Raw genomic sequence first — 19,846 nt, forward strand, 5'->3', positions numbered from 1 at the left:
CTCCCCTTTTTAAGGAGCAATAGAATCCCTCCATGAGGTTAGGGTAGACTAGGATTAATCCATGTGGTAATTATTTTTTTAATGCTTTTGTATTATTATCATATAAGACGTGTTTGGGGTAGATAAATTTTTCTTGCTGTCTTCATTATTGGTAGCGGTTAGTTACGGAATTTTTCCATTGATATACGAATTCACATGCTCATCTGTATAAATAGCATGATGGTAAAACCCCAGTTAAGCAAGTCTTTGCTAAGTTGCCCCAGAGAGTAAACTAAGAGATGATTATAATATGATTTTACAAAGTAATTGTCTTAATAGATAAACAGTCACCATAATCCTTCCTCATTTATCCTTAGAAATGTAGTAAAATTAACTGGACTGAGTTTATTTATTACTTTTACCTGCACATATATATAAAACCAAGGAAATAGTGCTCTGAAGGATTTGATATTCACGCAGATGGGAGTGGACGTAGGTTGGATATCGCCATGTGCAAATTTGATGAAAACTCAAGTCCGATCTCCCAGAGCTTAGTTTGACAGCCTGAATTTCATAAAATTCAATCAGCGTCCAAACTCCGCAAATCGCTATCAAGTGTTCTTCGGCGAATGTCAGCTAACTGCGTTTTTATTTCTCTTGGTCTTCCTCATTAGCGGTTAATCCGGTTCAAAACTTGACTAAACCTTTTGTTGCCGAATGCCACACAAACCAGATACATATCCATTCCCACCACGTGATCCCCAACGCCTTTGTTTAGTGTAAGAACCACAGATCGTCACCTTATTAATATAAGTGTGTTAAATCCTCTGGGTTTTATAACCATTTGCTTTTGTTACTTTTAGTCATATACTTTAATTTAATCATTATTTCTTTACCATAATTCTTCATTTCTCTCTTAAGTCGGCAGATATTATCACCATGCCTTGGAATATAACTTGATCATTTCATGTTGAGTATTAAGGTGATACGAGTATTAAGGTGATACTATGTAAACAACCTCAGACAGTCTAAAACGATAACAGTTGCCCAGTACTTTTTGTCGGTAGTTAGGGAGCGTACCATCGGCTCCGCTACGGCGTATATGCATCCAGGGTAGTGACCTCTAGGTCTCCGTGATCGAGACCATGTCTCTCTCTCTCTCTCTCTCTCTCTCTCTCTCTCCCCGTGGTTATTGGTAGAGGACTGAGATCGACTGATGACCTGTGCAGAAGAATATTCGCCTTGCTTGCAATATTGTTGCGTTGTTAATTATGTCTGTTACGTTGTTATTTGTGTAAAAAATAAAAGGTCTATTCAATAAGTTATTACTCTCATTACTTCGGAAAAAAATTCGTCGTCCGATAACAAAATTGCTTTTTTAACTAAGTTCCTGGGTTTGCTCTTCCGGAAAAAGAGGTAAAAAGTGGTCGCTTACAGTTGAAATTGTCGTTGTTTAAGGAACTTTTACGGTAAGAATGTAATTTCTTCTAGATTTTCAAATCCTCAAGGTTGAAGTTCGGAAGCAAAACAACAAAGTTGTTGCAACGTTGTTATATTATTTTCGTATGCTGTTAGCTGTTGCAGCTCTTAACCCACTGACATTTTCAAACCTTTACTAATTCCAAAATGAAGCTTCAATCCAATATAAAGATCGGAGAGGCCACATAAGCAAAACGATATAGGTTGAATAGGAGTTCGATTTAAAGGTAAAATGAACAAAGAACCATATATATAGACTGAATAGGAGTTCGATTTAAAGGTAAAAATGAACAAAGAACCATGTAGTTAAACCTTTCTTATAGGCAGTCGTTATTAAGTGCTGTTGCCCCTGCGGCGTATACAATTTTCAGGTAACACTTCTCTGATTTCTTGTACCGTTTTTGCCACCATACCCCCTTTTCCCCTTATATGGGGTGGCTCCATCAAGAGTTGGCGTACTAGTCTTTTAGCAAGTATGAGCCTGGTTGCGACTCATTATAGATAGATGTGGAGGTATGTTAGCAAAACCGCGACCAAAATAGTTGCATTATTTTGAACGAAGAAGGAAGGTGAAATGAAACAAAGGAGCGTAAGCCATTCTTGCCATTTATTCCACCTTGTCAGATCATACCAAGTGAACAAGATCGTTATTTTGTATATAGACGGTGGTCGTAGCATTCAGCCAGAAATTACAGTAGAACGAAGATGAGGACAACTGTAAAGATTGTTGACAATTGTCCCTACGGTCTCTTAAAAGCTCACGTATACACAGAGATGAAATTGTTTTCTCTGGGAAGAATATTCCTTATCTGAAGTCAAAATCCACTGTCCTTTGAGAGCTTAAGATATTAACATAAAAAGTTGTAGGTTAACCATACAGTCAGTTATCTTTCAAAAGGTTTCTGTCATCATTCCTGTTATATATATATATATATATATATATATATATATATATATATATATATATATATATATATATATATATATATATAGAGAGAGAGAGAGAGAGAGAGAGGCAGGCGCCGGAGGAGGGGGTGCTTACTGGGAATCAGATATATATATATATATATATATATATATATATATATATATATATATATATATATATATATACAGTATATGTATCTAAATATATATAATCAGGTGATATGTGTTGTTCCTTTTAGGATGTGGTTCAGGAAATGAAAGCATTTTGTAAATCATTTCATCAATTTGGTGAGACGAGGATAAGCCAGCGCCTCACGAGAGCTTTTCCAAACGGCTATAGTAGCCTCTGACTGATCCCCAACAAGCAACCCCCCCCCTCTCGCCCCCTCTCTCCGCCCCCTCTCTCTCTCTCTCTCTCTCTCTCTCTCTCTCTCTCTCTCTCTCTCTCTCTCTCTCTCTTAAAAAGATAAATACGCCTTACAGCAGGTATCTATATCATTTCTCGAGATGTAATGCTGCTCGGCAACCTATATAACATTCAGAGTCGTAATTTCCTATGATCGATTGTTGAGCCTCGGCATTTCTGGCATGGTGACAGTGACTGATTGGCTCTTTAACCATATGTCATTCTCATGCTCCGTGATGAAGAGTAGAAAAAGTGGGATAGACGTAGATGTGGCGTAAATAATAAGATAAAACTTTAAGATGTTTACTTGGCTTGTTCTCTGTTACAAGGAGGGCAAGTTATGAACAAAATATGACTTATATAAAGTTCCTTCACTATAGTTGTTGGTTTAATGATCCTCATGCGGAGTAAACGCATAGTTGGGTGAAAATATTTTGACCAACTGACTTCAAATTAACTGTCGGGGAAAAGATCTGGAAACGCAAATCTGTATCTTATGAAAATAACAGCAAAGTAACTAATGATATTTTAGGGAAATATTATGAGGTGCTAATGTTATTTCATGAAGTTATATGAGTGTGGGAATTTCACGAGATTAAGCCTGTTGATAGTCTCGTAATTTAGTTTTTCATATACAGTGGCTGCGTACCTCTGTCACTAAAGTGAATTTATGGCCGGGTAAGTGTTGGTGTCATTGTTAAGAGTAGAATGTGGCCCAATTCATTTCCCAGTTTAGGGAGAGATCATTTCAGTGATACATCTGATTGAAGTGTTTTAAAGTTTTTACTCTCTGTCACGTAGTAGTGCTTGCTTTTAAAAAGCAAAACTCGGAGGAAACCTGGCGTCTCGACTTTGACAAGTGAGGAAGAGGAATTCAACTCATGAATCCGTGAAAAGACTCCAAACTCTATTTTTATCCACTCGCGATAGCTATCTCTCGGTTGAGGCGTGTGGGCGGTTTTGCCAGTTAGTTTAGCTTAGCCGGCAGAGGAACGCCGGACCGCTTCGGGCCGTTTGGGATGGGAGGGTGGGAGGTGGTAGGCGTGCGAGGAGGGCAGCAGTCCTGCGACGGAGAGGTCATCTCTGACATAGTACCTTTTCTTTGTCCCTTCCCATGGTTTCGTCGCTGGCCGTCGCCACGCTGTTCAGGGCTCGGTTGCCATGGTCTTAGGTCGTGTAGGGAGCGGTGGCATCTAGGACTTTTGAGAGGAAAAAATCTGGAAAACTACGGACACGGAATCACTCTTAGCGTGGTACTACGATCGTATGATCGTAGTACCACGCTAAGAGTACATTTATATAAAAGAAGAAATGTTTACATGTAAATTGAAGACGCACACTCACTCAGTATCGACGTAGAGGTTTTAAGTTGAGAAGTATAGTAGTCATCCTATACGATATAGCTGAGCTGTTGACGCTAATAAGGCAAGTTCCTCCTTTCTCGCGTGTGGAACAGAAGAGAAGAATGGGGACTCGAGGTTGTTGGGGAACTGAGAAGGGGGTGGGAGGAGGAGAAGGCTCCTTTTGGAGAATAGGTAGCAGCATGGGGTTGTTTGAGAAAAGGGAGAAGAGAGTTTTATTAGAGGGAGGTGGGTGGGTTGGTAAGGGGTTTTTGTAGGCTGCACGTGAGAGGGTGTAAGTTGTTGCGATGGTGTAAGGTGAGCAATGACCCCCAGCCACACTGTAAGGAGTGGCCAATAGGTAAGTTGAGGGCGATGGAGAGGGATGATTTGGATTTTAAAAGGGAGGGCTTTAAAGACCAGCCTTTGTTCTTGCTATGATTGATTGATTGATTGATATATTTTTTATCATGTATTTAGTCTGTGTTTTCTTAGGTGGTTTCATTGCCAAAGATAAAAAAAAATACAAGATTACACTCTAGGTTGAATACGCGGTGGCAAATTATTCTTTCGTATTCAGGCAAAACATGCATGAAAACTTGTTCTCTGCCATGTGTGTATAACTTAGTATTCTCCTTCCAAACCAATTCACAAATCCATTAGCGCAACTTATTAAAAGAAGGAATTACATGGAATGAGCAGAATTCCAATATTAACCAGATGTAATATCTCTCTCTCTCTCTCTCTCTCTCTCTCTCTCTCTCTCTCTCTCTCTCTCTCTCTCTCTGGGTATTAATAAAATTGTAGGTTATCAAGATAGCATTATTTTTGCCGTTGTTATCAGTTATATTCTAATTGTTTCTCCGTGATAGTTGCCCATGAAAATGAAAAACCTGTGCAGAAACTGACATATAAAAAAGATTGAAAATATTCAGTGCAAACACAGCCAAAGGATTCAAAACAGGCCAGAGAAACTTCATTCAGTTCTGTTATCCTGTCCGAAATACGCATTACTTTGTTTATGATCTGAGAGGCGCACTGACAAAATTTCATGCATGAGTGATCTGCTGCAAGTGAACGAGATCGAGATTCAGTAGTTTGTCCTGCAAATGTTGTAGAATGTACGATGGTGTTGTCTCTAATAGTAGTCAAATCATCTTTAATAATAATGGTAATATAATTATCATTATTATCAGTGATTATTTAGTCACGAATAATAATAACCTGTTCTGCATTACAGTTTACTTAGCCTATTGACGATTTCAACATTCTGGGTTTCTAGTTAAAATAGTAGCCAGACCTTGTCGTGGCAGGTAAGCAGGAATTGTACAAGTGTCCTGTTGGTTATATATTAGTTTCGGGTCATTGTATCTGTCTGCAGGGAGATGGACGTAGCTCTTGAATCTCATTTCCTTTGTGCATTTGCTTACATCAGTGAACCAAAGTATTGCTGATTATTTCAAAATTTCTTTTGTTCACTGCAAGACAATGGAAAACCATTTTTAATACCTTATTGTACAGAATTATTATTACCAACGTTTGCTGATTTATTTACCATTAACTTTAGAAATATTCATGTGACATTGCGGCATAATTTTCGTTCTGCTTATGCTAAAGCTACTGCTGTCGTTATTAGTACTATTAGTAGTAGTAGCAGCAGTAGTAGTGGTCTTTGTGGTTTAAAAATAGTTTTTTACTTGAAGATTCTTTACTTTGTAAAGTATGCCTCGGATCATGCGAACACACCATCTGTCATATCTTCTGTAACTTTTCTACGGGTTTTCCATCATTTCATCTGTGAATTACTCCTTATGATATATATATATATATATATATATATATATATATATATATATATATATATTTATACGCATGTATGTGTGTGTGTATTAAAGTGAATCTTTCAACGCCAAGCTCTAATAACAATATCTTTGGGCACTGTGATGTCATACCAACTGTAACATGGTATGACATCACAGTGCCCACAGATAAAATGACGATCTAACCGAACTGACATATCACGTTGTTAAACCAAGTTCAATCAGACCACCTTGTCAAACCAGTTTGAATCGAATTATTCGTTCATGCAGCCTTCAAAGACTGTTGCTATTATTGAAACTCCTCACGTTTGTGTCTCGTCCCTAGTGGTACATGGGAAAGGGGGTAGGGTATTATATAGCGTAAATGAGCATTTTTAGGTTATGACGCCAGACATTTCAAGAATTTAGACAGAATGACAGTTAATATGTAAATGCTACAGTCATGGGGATGATTTTACGTTCAAATATGCTTGTACGAGGATTACGCAAAGAAAGCACATATAATTTAGTTCATAATTACTGGACAATTTCATTAAGGAATTGACGTTTAGCTGGCTTAAGTCTTATGCTCTACCAGTTTTCCTCATTCTTACCAAAAATATAAAAACGTCAATCGAATATCAGCAAAACGTCAGTGTTTTGAGACATTGAATTCGGTAGAGAAAATGCAGTTTTTGTGATATATGCCTATATATCACAACGATGATGCCGAAATTACGAGAAAATGACCAAGGACGGTCAAAATAAAAGAAGACGATTTTTTCAATGAAAACAAAGAAAATGAAGGAGAGCGTCCGAAGCCGATTGGATCTTGAATAACAAGTCTTACAAAAGGCCGGGCGGAAGCGTATGGGATCGAGCCCTCAGACACTCTCTCTCTCTCTCTCTCTCTCTCTCTCTCTCTCTCTCAGTCTTAGTGAAAGAAAAAAGATCAGAGTTGGGGGTTTAAAGGCGTGGAGGGTGCTGGGTAGAAAAGGAAGTTCCCCGCTCTTCTCGACGCCCCTACCTGCTGTGTATGGAGTTGGCCAGTCACGTGACCTGGTGTTATACTGGATTCAGCTGTCCTACATTCCTGTTACGCAAGATCTCGGAGGAGGTGTTCCAGGCTTGAATAAGTCTCTAGTTGTCTCACGTGTGTGATTTGCACTCCTCGACTGTTTTCGATATTATGAAAAGCTATCTTGATTTATCGATTGATTGAACACGTAGTCTTTGAATTTTGATGATGATATTTCTCCGACTCCTATAACCAACGACCTGGAGATTTTGTGAGAGATAGGAATGGAAGCCTTTGGGAGAAACAGCTTCTTGTTTAGGGGATTGCTCAGCCTTGGCGGGAATTTACGGTCTCTGAAAGCTTATTTCTTTTATTATCATCTTTTTTTCAACAGAATTGTTATTCACAGTGTCAGCTAATGATCCAGTTCAACATGGTTTCTGTGTTCAACATTAATTCTTTAAACAACCAGGAAAGCGCTTCCCAAGAAACTCAGATGTTGACTTGAGTGGGACCTTTCTTCCATCCCTCGCAGACCAGCACCTTGAATTCCCCCAGTCTATATTAAATCTTCCTCCAACGAAAAATGTTTTACTGAATCGTGGACCATATTGCTAGTGTTAATGCTAATCAAATACTTCTTGTGTGCGGAAAAAATAGTGTCCTTCCCGCTTTCTTCCCTCTCGATAGATATACGCTTTGCTCTCCTCACGAAAGGTCGTGTTTCTGCAAATTCTCTCCCAGGCTTTCTAATGCTCCAAATGCTACTAATATGAGTTTTTCCAATCCCTAGTCACTCCCCACCCCCCTTCCCATTCCCCGATTTACACCTTATTGTCGTAAGCTGTGCACTGGGCTTGCGTTATTATACACCTAAACGACACCTAGCCAGCATCTTGTTCCAGAATTATTTATAATGGATTTTTTGTATGCAGTAGCTAAAGAGCTTTCTTGTTGTTTACATGTTTTGTTTGGTTGTTGATACCTGTTCTCGAAATTCTTGGAGTCAATCACTTTAGTGCGTCAGTATATCATCTAACTTCTACAGGAATGAAAATGAGTGCCTGCTGATACAAACATATGGTAATTATTCATAAACTGTCATTGCTTCGGGTAAAGCAGACCTTACGCCAGCACGGGCATCTGTGAGTAGAAGCGTTCATTTTAGATGTATTATTTTGGTCTATGGTTTGTTATAGAAAAATAAAAGAATAGTTTTATTGTGGATTTCTGTGTATTAATGTTTATAGAAAATATCCACGATTGAATAACGGCCGGGCGATTACAAGAGCGCCTTGTTGAAGTCACTTGCCCCGTTTTTTGAAGAACAACATTGACTTGTCCACAAATTTACAAATTTACATGTAAATGAAATATTTACCGGCTACGTACAGTTTCGTAAGTGTTGGCTTTCATACAATGATAATGTATACTTATGAATAATTAGGCTAAAATTTTGCTTTACCAACGGGATATGGATGACAACGGTCAAAATAATGCAACGACTGGTGATGAGGGCAGAATAAGGATCCTCAGTAATCCCTCGGTCACACAAGAGAGATTTGCAATTCAGCTCCAGAGTGAAATTTATCTAGTTAGTAACAAGAATCAAGCGAGACCCGCATCCTAAAGGGTTAATTATTTATAAGTGTAGTGATACAAATTACTTTGCTTGTTACTTGATTAGTATTAATCCTCACAGTGAGCATAATTATGTAATTCAGTGTTACAGTTTATGTCCTCAGTGTGTATGTTAAGTACTGATCTGAAGAGAATATTCAAGTAGTTTGAAACTAAACTATTTAAGACACCTGAATCTGTAATTTTCTCATTGATCGAGTTGATATCAACCATATCTTGATTTCTGGAGCTTAGTGAGAAAAGTCTACGGATTGAGCACGCGTATTTAGACATGACATCTGCTGTGAGCTGAAATATAAAAATATATCATATAAGCCGTCAGTATTTAGCGTTTATCATTTACCGAGTCGTTAGTTAGCTTGTAAAAGAAATGAACAGGAAAATAACTGATAGGATGCCTGTTTAACCAACGAAGGAAAGAGAAAGATAGAATGATTTACAGCAGTCTCTCATTAATATTTTCTTTAAGAGATGCTTATGACTATTTGAGAAAACGGCCGGTTGAGTAGATATCTTAGTTGCGTGGTCCGGAGACTAAACTGGTGTCCACAATAAAGGTAAAATGCACACCAAATATGATTGATTGCTAGTGATCTGGCGTCACAACTGCCAAGCTCACTGACACTGATACTATGTATGTGTGTGCAGAACATAAGTTGTAGGCTCTTTAGAAAGTGTGATTATCGCTACACTCTCTCTCTCTCTCTCTCTCTCTCTCTCTCTCTCTCTCTCTCTCTCTCTCTCTCTCTCTCTCTCGTATTTTTGCTCACTCTTATGAGTTATTCCTTTTTCTAATCGGCTCTTAATAATAGCATTCTGTATGTGTATGTGTGTACTTGCGCGTGTGCTTGCCCCTCTTAAGTGGTCTTCAGGCTTATTAAACTTATGGAAGCAACCGGAAATGTTGCAATTGAGATATCAGTACTTGGGATTTGTTCATTCTTGCCGTTTGATCAGATGATTATCTCCTGAGCTCGTTCTCTGATGTCAAGATAATAATTGCACAGGACAGGCCCTGTCACCCAGAAAGGACTCGTTGAGGAAACGAAAGGAGAATTTATGTTTAAAGCAGACTGGAACAGAATGGGGCCAGTGCGTTTGCTCTGTCATTTTACGTAACACTTGTACATACTGGGGCATTTAATACTAGATATATTACGGAGGACATGAGATTTTACAATGGACTCAAATCGCAAGGTACCTTTATACTTTCATAGCGGTGTAATGCGTATACGTTCTCGTGGGCAAATCATTCGTAACCCCAAAATATCGGGAAAAAATTCTCTTCAGAAGAGTAATTTTGTACGGAGCTTTCTTTGGGGCAGGTTTCACAGAGAGAGAGAGAGAGAGATAGTGGAGGAGGGGGAGGAGGGTGGATGTATAAAGGCAGCATTCAGTGTCCTAAGAGAGAAAAAAAATAAAGACAGAAAAACCAGTTGAACGGGCGAACAGGAACTGCAAATGCGGTGTCGTTGTTCGCTAGAGGAATCCGTGGTGGCTGACCTGCCGCAGGCAACGCCATCTTCGACGGGAGGGTTTAAGCGTAGCGTGTGTGCGTGCATGCGTCCGTGTGTGTATGTTCGTGTAGGCAAGAGTGTCTTACAAGAACATTTAAGTATACTCGTATGCTGCAAAACATGTAGAGAGAGAAGACGATGGCTCTCGGTTTCTGGCGTTCGTGATGGTGCCCATGACCCTCGGAGTTTACAACACCAACAACATCAGCAACGTTAACAACAAAAGCAACGCCAGTAACAGCATAACTAAATGAAAAATAAAACAAGTGTAACCCCAGAACACGTTTTATGAAGGATATGTGGGACTGATTTGCAACACCAACGGTTATGGAAAGCAAATCAAAGATTGATAGTTTTCTGTAGACTGGCATCCAGTGATCACTGAAATAAATTAAATTCACTGTAACAGTCTTTCATTAACTGTCTATTCCCTCCAGACATATATACTTTGTAAATACTAAGTGTGTGGAAGCAATCATAAAAGAGTAAGATGCTTTTTGAGGTAAACGTTGATCCTCACCTTCTCTTGAATATACAGTACGTAAAAAAGAAAATACTAAATTTATGAGTCGCAGATTTAATCTACTTGATCTAAGCTTGAGAACGAAGTGACTTGATTGTATCTCGATAATTTTTAACACATATTCCCTATTTACTGTGCGGTAGTTTAAGGGGCATAATAAAGGGACAGTAATTTCTGAAATACATCTGGCGCAGCTTTGTTCATTGACGTACTTCATAGATAAACGCGAAATAAATATCCTCGATGGAATAAAATTCTATTTTTGTTTGCTGCGAATAAAAGAAACTTATTAACAGTAAAAGCTATTTGTGTCCTCTGTGGATAAAAGCGATTTTTAACGCCTTTTGTGAATCACAACGCCTTTGTGAATCAGGACAGCTCCTCTTACTGGTCTTCATAGGAGAAACTTGTTTAAGAAAGAAAATTGTTAATGCATTCCATGGGTAGAAACAAAAACTGGTATTACCCTTTTAGGATAAAACTGGAGCTTGTAATGATTATCCGTGGTTTAAAAAAGAAACCTTTTAAAGTACTACGTGGAATGCAGTGAAACCTGCTAATGTCCTCAGTTAAAAAAAAAAAAGGATAAGCTTGTTAATGACCTTTACGAATAAAAAAAAAAAACTGTGACAAACCTTCATCGAAAACAGCGAAATCTGTTAATGTTCTTTGTGATTAAGAGCAAAAGTTGGTGATGTCTCTCACGGGAAAAAAAAACAAAAACCTGGTATGTCAGTTGTGAGTAAAATCAAACCTTGAGCATGCTTCTTGATGAAAATTAAACCTTTTAATGCCATTTATGAATAAGGAAATGAAACGACCAATGTCCTATTTGGTTAAAAAAATATAAGGTGCCTGTTTATGCCCTCTGTGGTTAAAAGGGAATAAAATGAAACCTATTAATGTCGCCATGGATGAAAACTAACCTTTTTATACTTTATTTTGATAAAATCTAACCTGCACAGGTCTTCTGAATGAAAGTGAAATCTGTCAGTGTTCTTCTTGAACACTGAGATTTTTTGACACAATTTGTCTGCATCTAAATTTAAAAGACTGTTCAGGGATGCACATGTTTTCATGTATTTTTTTTTTATTTAATATGACTATTGCAGTTAGCAAGTAATAAGAGTATAGTGCTTTCTCCACCCTTGCGGTTAGTTAGTCGCAAATGGCTTGTGCTGAGTAGTGCTACAGACTTTCCCTTATTGTCTGGAAACTTTAGGATATCTTGTGGAATGTGCGTGTGCTGTAGCAGTATGAGGACTTGCCCTGATGACGTTAATGCTTGTGGAATTTGGTAATGCCTTCAAACAAAAGAGGCACCACAATTGCGGCATGAAGATTATCCAGTGCAGTCATATGCCTATAGTCAGTCTTAAAGCACATATAATAAAGATTTTTTTGTACCCTTCTTTCCGTATAGGTGGAGTACACAGAGCACACTTTTCTGCTATCCTCTCCCGGGCAAAATCAACAAACAGGGGACCCTAAGTATGAGGCCTATGTAAGAGCTGGAGCTCTTACTCTTCATAGTAAAAGGGGCTTTCTTATGGCATGGATGCCTGTTGAGTGAGGGGGATGACTGTCTCCATTGTTGAATGGGATGTCCTGTCTCCATTGTTGAATGGGATGTCCTCTATTCAATTAGCATGAGCACTGTCCTTAGTGGTTGGAGGATGAAGGGCAAGACTGAGTAGGCAGCACCCCCTTAGCAGTACCCCTGTCTAATAACTGGCACAATAGCATGAGCCTCTTTTTGTCTCATCTAGTGGGGGTTGTTGGTGAGGCAGTGGTCATAATATTGTAATTAGGATCTAGGTCTTGAAGCAAGTGAGTACCACCTTTTGCTTAAAGATCAGATCAAAGGGTACCTTGGTAGCATCCAGACTCTCCATTACTTCACGGGCTAGAGGCATCCAAATAAGTATGCAGATTTAACCATATTGTGGACATTGTAGTGATTTTGTATGTAAGAGTGAGCTTAAGAGTTTCACGGCGAAGTCCCATCTTGACTGAGTGTTGTGCTGGCACTCTGGAGCATACGCTGTCAGGGCCTAGAATGTAGGTTATTCTCCAACTCGTTTAGGAAAGCATCGGCACAAATCATCAAATCCCTTACTCCAGGAAGGCAGCATTCTGGACCTTTATTCCTAAGGTGCTCTGGTAGGCATTTGTATTACCCCTTAGGGTTTCAGTGGTTCTCTCCAGGCATTTAAGGTGTTTGTGAGCCATGTCTTGAGGTAGTTGTTCTTCAGTATGTATCCTTTCTAATAGCGGGTCCACCTTCTGCATCTTTATACAGGTATTAACGCTGCATCTTTATACAGGTGTTAGCACTGCCCAGCAAGGTGCTGGCACTGGTGAATGGTGACCTTTAAGGAGAATTAACGACAGGGGTTTCATTTAGCATTTAATTTAGCTCATGTGAGGCGATGCTCTTAGATATTCTTTTGGACCGACTGGGTGGAACTCTTTTTAATCCTCTTATCAGGTGTATAGGTATTTTTTTTCTGGTGAAAGGTTCACTATTCAGCGCTAATTCAAGTGATAGTAGAGCCCAGTAATAACGATTATCTACAAATTAAATTTTTTTTTATTTACCTACCAAAATACATTAGACATAATCACCAATAATACATTCAGTTCGCCGACTGGGATTAGCCTACACAATGCTAAGGGATAAACACAAGGAATGGAGGAAAATATTTAAATTTTGCCCGAGATAAGAACTTAAATATTATTTCTTCAATGGGAAAGATCCGTTTAAAATGCGAATTTATTTCAAGTAGAAATATTTGTAAAAAATGCGAATTCGAGGATTATTATTTCAACTACAATATAATTCAGTTCCTTATCAGCGCTTAGGACAAGTTTCACCCATTTACTCAAGAAAATGAAACTAAGAAAATTAAATGACATGTTGGCTCGCTGAGAGAGGGAAGTTAAATCGCTTGTCAGCTGCATAACTACTGAAATTTGGTATTGCTTGCAATGGCGGATATCCAGATGAGAGGGCAATCCGATTTCTCGGTTCACATATGAATAATTAGGGAATTGCCAATGTTCTCTATAATGAGCTTGTGATGACTCGACTAAATTTCTGTGCCTGCATGCGTGCCTGAAGTTCTTGCGTGCTAGGGGATCTCAACTGGGTACACTTACAACGCTAATGACCAGACAGGGGGCTCAATCGCCTATACTCGCTATGTAGTGCCGAAAATCCTCGAACTTGAGGATGAAAGTAAGAGAGAAGTAAGAGAAACTAGTATGCACAGAAAAACGAATGAAAGGGGTTTACTGTATAACGAAAAAAAAAAACAATGCTTATGGGGGTGCAGTCTCTGTTAATCAAGTGATGTGATAAAAGAGAGAGAGAGAGAGAGCTTTTATGATAAACCAGGTGTGTATTCTGCGATTAACCAAGGTAAAAGTTAACTGTATAATCCAGATCATGAATAACATAAACTGTTTATAACCCATTCTTATATACAGTGATGAAACACAACTTAGTGTAATAAGTCCATGCAAAGACTTTAAAATTAAAAGAGACATTTTTTCTGAGACAAAAACGTATTTCATGGACTAGGTACAGAAATATGATGCCAGAAAGATTGTGAGGCACATGAGTAATATTTGTGTTTTCGTTCTGCCCTAATTTGGACCCCTTCTCTGTGGTGATTGCACTGAGCTAAGACACCTAAAGCTCTTGGTCTTGGTCTTCAGCAGGAGGTTGAATGCAGCCTCGTTTATGAAATTCACTCAAATAACATAGTATAAAAGGTGCAAGTGGAAAGATGTTGTCTGGGTTGATGGAGTGAGTATTTTCAAGTTGTAGCGAATGTGGGTGACTGAAGAAAACCAGTGATGAGTTCATGCAAAGGTGAAAGAGGTTAGTGGATGTTCAAGAATGCTTGTTGAAGTGACTGTTGAGTGCATAAGGAGGGAGTATTGAGGTGATGAAGGGAAAGACAAGAGCTGTAGAAATTACACAGAACCAGCGGCAGTATCAAGGTAAAAGTGTGACTGAGTGGTTGATCATGGTGTGTAAGGTATGTCTGAATTTGGGAAAAGTTCTGAAGGAGTGGTGAAGAGGAATAATTGTTCCTTTTTATATTCTGTAAAGGTGATAAGGAGTCTTAAGGAATTACAGTGGCACGGTGGTACTTGATGTACCATGGGGTATGTATTGTAGGATTAAGAAAAATATTATGGAAGGATCAAAAGGAATTTTTTGATGGCTTATGGTATGGGGTATAGAGTAAGCAATATTTTTTATGTTGGAAGTGATCTATTTACTTGAAAACAAAGATGGAAGGTGGGGGGTATGGTGTAAAGATGAGTCTGAGACAAGGGTGTGCTATGCCTCTATGGCTGGTTGATGTCTGATTTGATGGAGTGATATGAGAAGTCAGAGAAAGGACATTAAGCTAAATTACAAAGTTGTGGGATAAGAAAATGATTTGCAATTGAAGTATCAATTGGCTGATGTTAGAAAATGCTGCAGTATTAACTATGGATAGTGAAGAGAAACTGCAGAAAATAGTGATTGAGGTTCAAATTGTCTGCATATACGTGGAAAGTTCAAAGTAATTTTAAGCAAGAGTAAGGTTATTAGGACTTTGAATGTTATTATGAACGGAAAAAAATTAAATTGTTTGATTCATATGGGTATTTTGAAGTAAAGTATTACATTACTGGCAAAGATGAGATTAGGGTAGAGATGAGTCACAAATGAGGTGAAGTAATAAAGAAAACAGTGTGCGGGAGTTTGTGTGCGAACTCCCACACAGTGTTTGACATGTCTTGGGGAGTCAAATTGTGAATGCATGAACCAATTCTTCGTTATGGTAGTAAAATTTGGATGTTGAGTTTTAATAGCAGGAAGATGGAGGGAACTGATGTGATGATTTTTTGTTCGCCGTATATGGAGCAAGAAGAATTGAAAGGGTGATGCAGATGGAGATACATAGAAAAAGTAGTACAGGTTTAGCATACGTGAAAAGAAAGGGGGCGGGAAGAGTATTTTGATATGAATTGGTTGTGTGGAAAGAATGGAGGCCTATAAGTTGGTGAAAGCGGTGTGTAATTCAGAAGTTTTAGGAGGGAAAAGGAGACGAAGACCTAAAAACCACTGGATTAGAAAGGATGGCCTTAATAATATTCAGGAAGAGCGATGATGAGTTCAGCATACGAGTGAATAGGGATGCTAGTGCAGGAGCTTTCGACGCCATTATAATGAACTTTCTTCATAGGTGTATGGAGCGGCTAATTTTATGGAAGTTTTTTGAACTGCATGTTCATCCACGATTCAGTAGGGAAAATATGACTGGCAGTGACCGTTGTTTGTTTTTTTCTGAAGCCACTCCAGTTGGGGGAAGTGTCTTTTGACGGAAAAAATGTTTGGGCTTGTTTGAAACGCTTTGTAAGCAAAATGGTCACCTAATATTTGTAGTGCAGGATATTTTAGAATAAAAAGGCGAAATTCTAATATACGAATTATTAGTCTGGAAACTGCAATAATTTAGATTCCGTCTAAGGTTCATATTATCAGTTCTTTTTATAAAGCTTTTTTCTGATACTGACATTGATGGCAAAGCTGAAGTATTAAAGCTCCCTTGCATTAATAATACAATTACATTTGTATTATTTTCATAGAAAATAATGCTACGAAATATTTTTAATGACGTTCGAGAATTCTCATCAGAAACGAGGTTCTCTGTTTACAGTATCATAAAGAACACCAAATTTATTAATTCCAGGCACTGTGTTGTGATATCAAAGATAAAATAAATTCAAGACTGTTAGTCTTGCATGTTTATTTCCTGCAGAGCACAAAATTCGGTTACAAATAATTAACTAACTAAATAAGAATTGTTTTCATTTTAAAACAAAAGATGACATTTATTGGAAAATTGAGCTAAAAATCATTTTATCGACATTTTAATTTTATGGTTTCTTGTGTCATATTTTTATTTCCCGTAAAGACCTTCCAAAAATCAGATCAATCTCAATTTCTGTGTACTTCTAGCATTGGCCTTCATTTAAAAATATCGCCAAGTGAAGCAGTCCCATTGTTCCCTGTAAAACAACTGTTAGACACTGTTAAATAACTGGGTGACGTTTGAAAGCTTTTCATTTTCGCCCTGAATAAAAGCTTCTATAAAGTATACCGTCATTGGGCGCTAATCCTTATATGCTGAATCCCAAGTCCAGTTTTTTTACTGTAGGTTGGCATTGGTCTTCACAAGTGCTAAGTGTTTATGAAATAGGGTACTTGTGCTAAGGTAGTTTTCACCCAGTTGTACCCTCTGTGAGATAACCTCTCTCTGATAGAATACTTTGGAGAAGTCACGTGACTTGGAAAAGGAGTATCTGGATTCTAAATTGAAGCATCTGGCGGGCTAGAGGCCTCCAGAACTGCAAAAATTTCTTTCTGCAGTCCGAATCTTAAATTTCCTTCAACATTCTTTTTGAGTAATAAGCGTGGATTTTTTTTTCTTTCATCAAAATTCGCATAGTGGGATCTGTAGTGCGATCACCAATTACGGAATAATGTTTGGACCTAATACTTGTCAACATGATTATTCACGTTAGCTTCAGGGCGAGACTATCCTTGAGAATTGACCCAAGTGTTAAGGGATGGTCTGGCTCAGAGGACAGGTCTCTCGGTAATTTGTCCCAGGTACACTTATAAGTTGATTAGATTCGGAATGATTGTTTTCATGTAACAATCTCTGTTCCAGCTTGCAGGTTTAACCTACACTTGAGCCATTCCCTCATTTCGTTTGAAAATATAGGTAAGAAATGTACAGTATGCTTCTGGTATCTTTTAAGATATGAGGACAAACCTTAATTCATAAAATGTTAATATACTTATTTCTTAGGTAGTTGCTTTACTGAAAATAAACTGACAAAAAGAAAGTTCCTGAAAATTTATTTAATATCGGATGTACATGGAAACTCATTCATTTTTTATGAGCTTCTAATATTTGTAATTTTATTGTTAGTGCATGATTTACATGTTTATGAAAGATTATTATTCATGACACACAATAGCAGTAAAAAGTGTCCAGAGTCCATTTACATAATAGATTACAATTTCTATTAATATAATAGATTGTATAGTTAATCTCAATAGGACGTCCATACAATTGCTACTGCATATTTAAATAACGTCTCTTTGAAAAATGAAATTTATCTTTTCAAAAAGCTTGTCAAGGAAGAAAAATAAGGTTTAATTTTAATTGTACTTCAACACCCGTCGGGAATAGCAGAATAGGTTTCACTTCGTACAGCTGACAAAATTGTTTTTATGAAGCAGAGAGGTGACTTCCATAATAAATTGATCGGTTCTTTTCATAAGTGCGACGTAATAGAGTCGCTTTCATAAAACATGAAAATATAGGTTTCAGATTATATCTCCTATTGCTATAATAGTATTTATATTTCTATAAAGTGTACATAATAAAAATATAAAAGAAACGTGTCTAACTTAGAAGTCCTGAAAGTAGGTCTCAACCTGAGAAATAGGAATACCCAGCCCGTTGGATTTTCCATATAAGCACTATGTCGTATATAATATGCAGACAGAGACCTCTCGATTCCTGCGGCCTTGTTACAGAAGTTCAGATAAGAGATGTATTTGTGAGAACATAATTGTTAAGGCATATGAAATCAGATGCTTCTGGAACAAGGTGATAAATGTACATTTGGAGAGCGTGGGTATATATTGAATACTAAAATACACGCTTTTACTTCTATTACGAAATAAACTACTAGTGAAAATGGACAGTGCAGTATGGTTGTACTTAAATGAGGTCATAATATATGTTTTTTTTATCACAGTTTATAATAGTATTATGGAAAAGTATTATGACTGGAATCTAACTGATAGTCTTTTATCTCCCGATAAGTAAGTCTTCGTGAATAAAAACTGTTACGTCCACAGTAGATCATCTTATAAGTTTCTTTTGCCTCACGCGTGTTTGAATAAGTTTTTGACCTAACATTTTCCCTCCTTTCCAAAATTCTTAGATGGATTTCTTCCCCTTCCAAGTTACCCATATAGTACTGTATCTACTCTGAACTACATATTGTCTCATTAGTAAACATTATGTGTAAGGCACAAACACAGTCTTTTCCCTTTCCCTCTCAGCAGTATCTTTGAATCACGTCACTAAGTTTTGGCTGGACAAACGTACTGACAGACAGGTGGTCACAGATAGACAGTATTGGGGAAAATTAATTTAAAAATACATAACCCAAATGAAAAAATCTGGGAGGCATAGCTAGGAAAATCTGATATATCCGTTTATCCCAAGCTTAGTGAGTTTTTGTAAGGTGTGTGATTTTACGTTACAAACAAAGAAATTAACTAAACTAAATATTTGTTGTGGTGAGCTATGCCAATGGCACTTGGCCCCTTTTGCCTGTTCCTTATTACATGATTAAGGATTTCAGGCAGTATACCAACAGGCAGTGTTACAAAACACTACAGTACTGAAATGCAACTGTTGTATATAAAAATTTTGGTAGTCATAAATTAGGTTATGTCGTCACACTTTGCACCTTCATCGAATTTGATTTTTCTGCGAAAGGTATTAAACAGCAGTGAAGGCATAGTGAACCCAAATCCGACACGCTCCCATTTACATTATCTAACAAAGACTTCGCTTCTATCTTTAAACTTTTAATTACTCAGCAAATTATCTTCTACATCATACATCATCAACTCCCTTCACAATGACTTTTAATTCTTTCAAAAGCTTTTCTACGACCATGTGTGATACTAACAACTTTTTCACTTTACTTCGAAATTTCTCACATAGCTGTTTCATAACGAAGAATTTCTCTATTCAGCCTTCCTGTTCCTCCCCCATCAGTTCTTTTGTCTGCTGTCTTAACCTCTCAATATTAATCAGTTAACGCTATGCCTTTATAATTCTAAGAGTCGCCGCTTTCACCTTTAACATTATACAGCGGAATATATATTCTTCTCATTTCTTTTTGAACCTTTCACTCTTCCAGTTATATACAAATCACCAACGTAGTCAAGTTTTATTTAGCCTAGTTAGTTCTTGGATAGGGATAACTAAGGAAGGCCTGATGCTGTTGGCACATACACTCCTTTAACATAGATGAGACGTTAGTGTGCCAACCTTATTCCATAAATATTGCTGAAAATCGTAAGGCTTTCACCTTCTGGAGCTACCCATAT

The 19,846-nt window shown here is 37.7% G+C and overlaps 1 long non-coding RNA gene across 1 annotated transcript in view; it reads left to right on the forward strand.

Annotated features, from left to right (window-relative positions):
* LOC136832785 (uncharacterized) overlaps positions 1–19,846 on the forward strand; it is a 445,886-nt gene that overhangs the window by 182,437 nt on the left and 243,603 nt on the right. The window lies entirely within an intron of this gene.

This window comes from Macrobrachium rosenbergii, chromosome 50, assembly GCF_040412425.1.
Source record: "Macrobrachium rosenbergii isolate ZJJX-2024 chromosome 50, ASM4041242v1, whole genome shotgun sequence".
NCBI classification, from domain to species: domain Eukaryota; kingdom Metazoa; phylum Arthropoda; class Malacostraca; order Decapoda; family Palaemonidae; genus Macrobrachium; species Macrobrachium rosenbergii.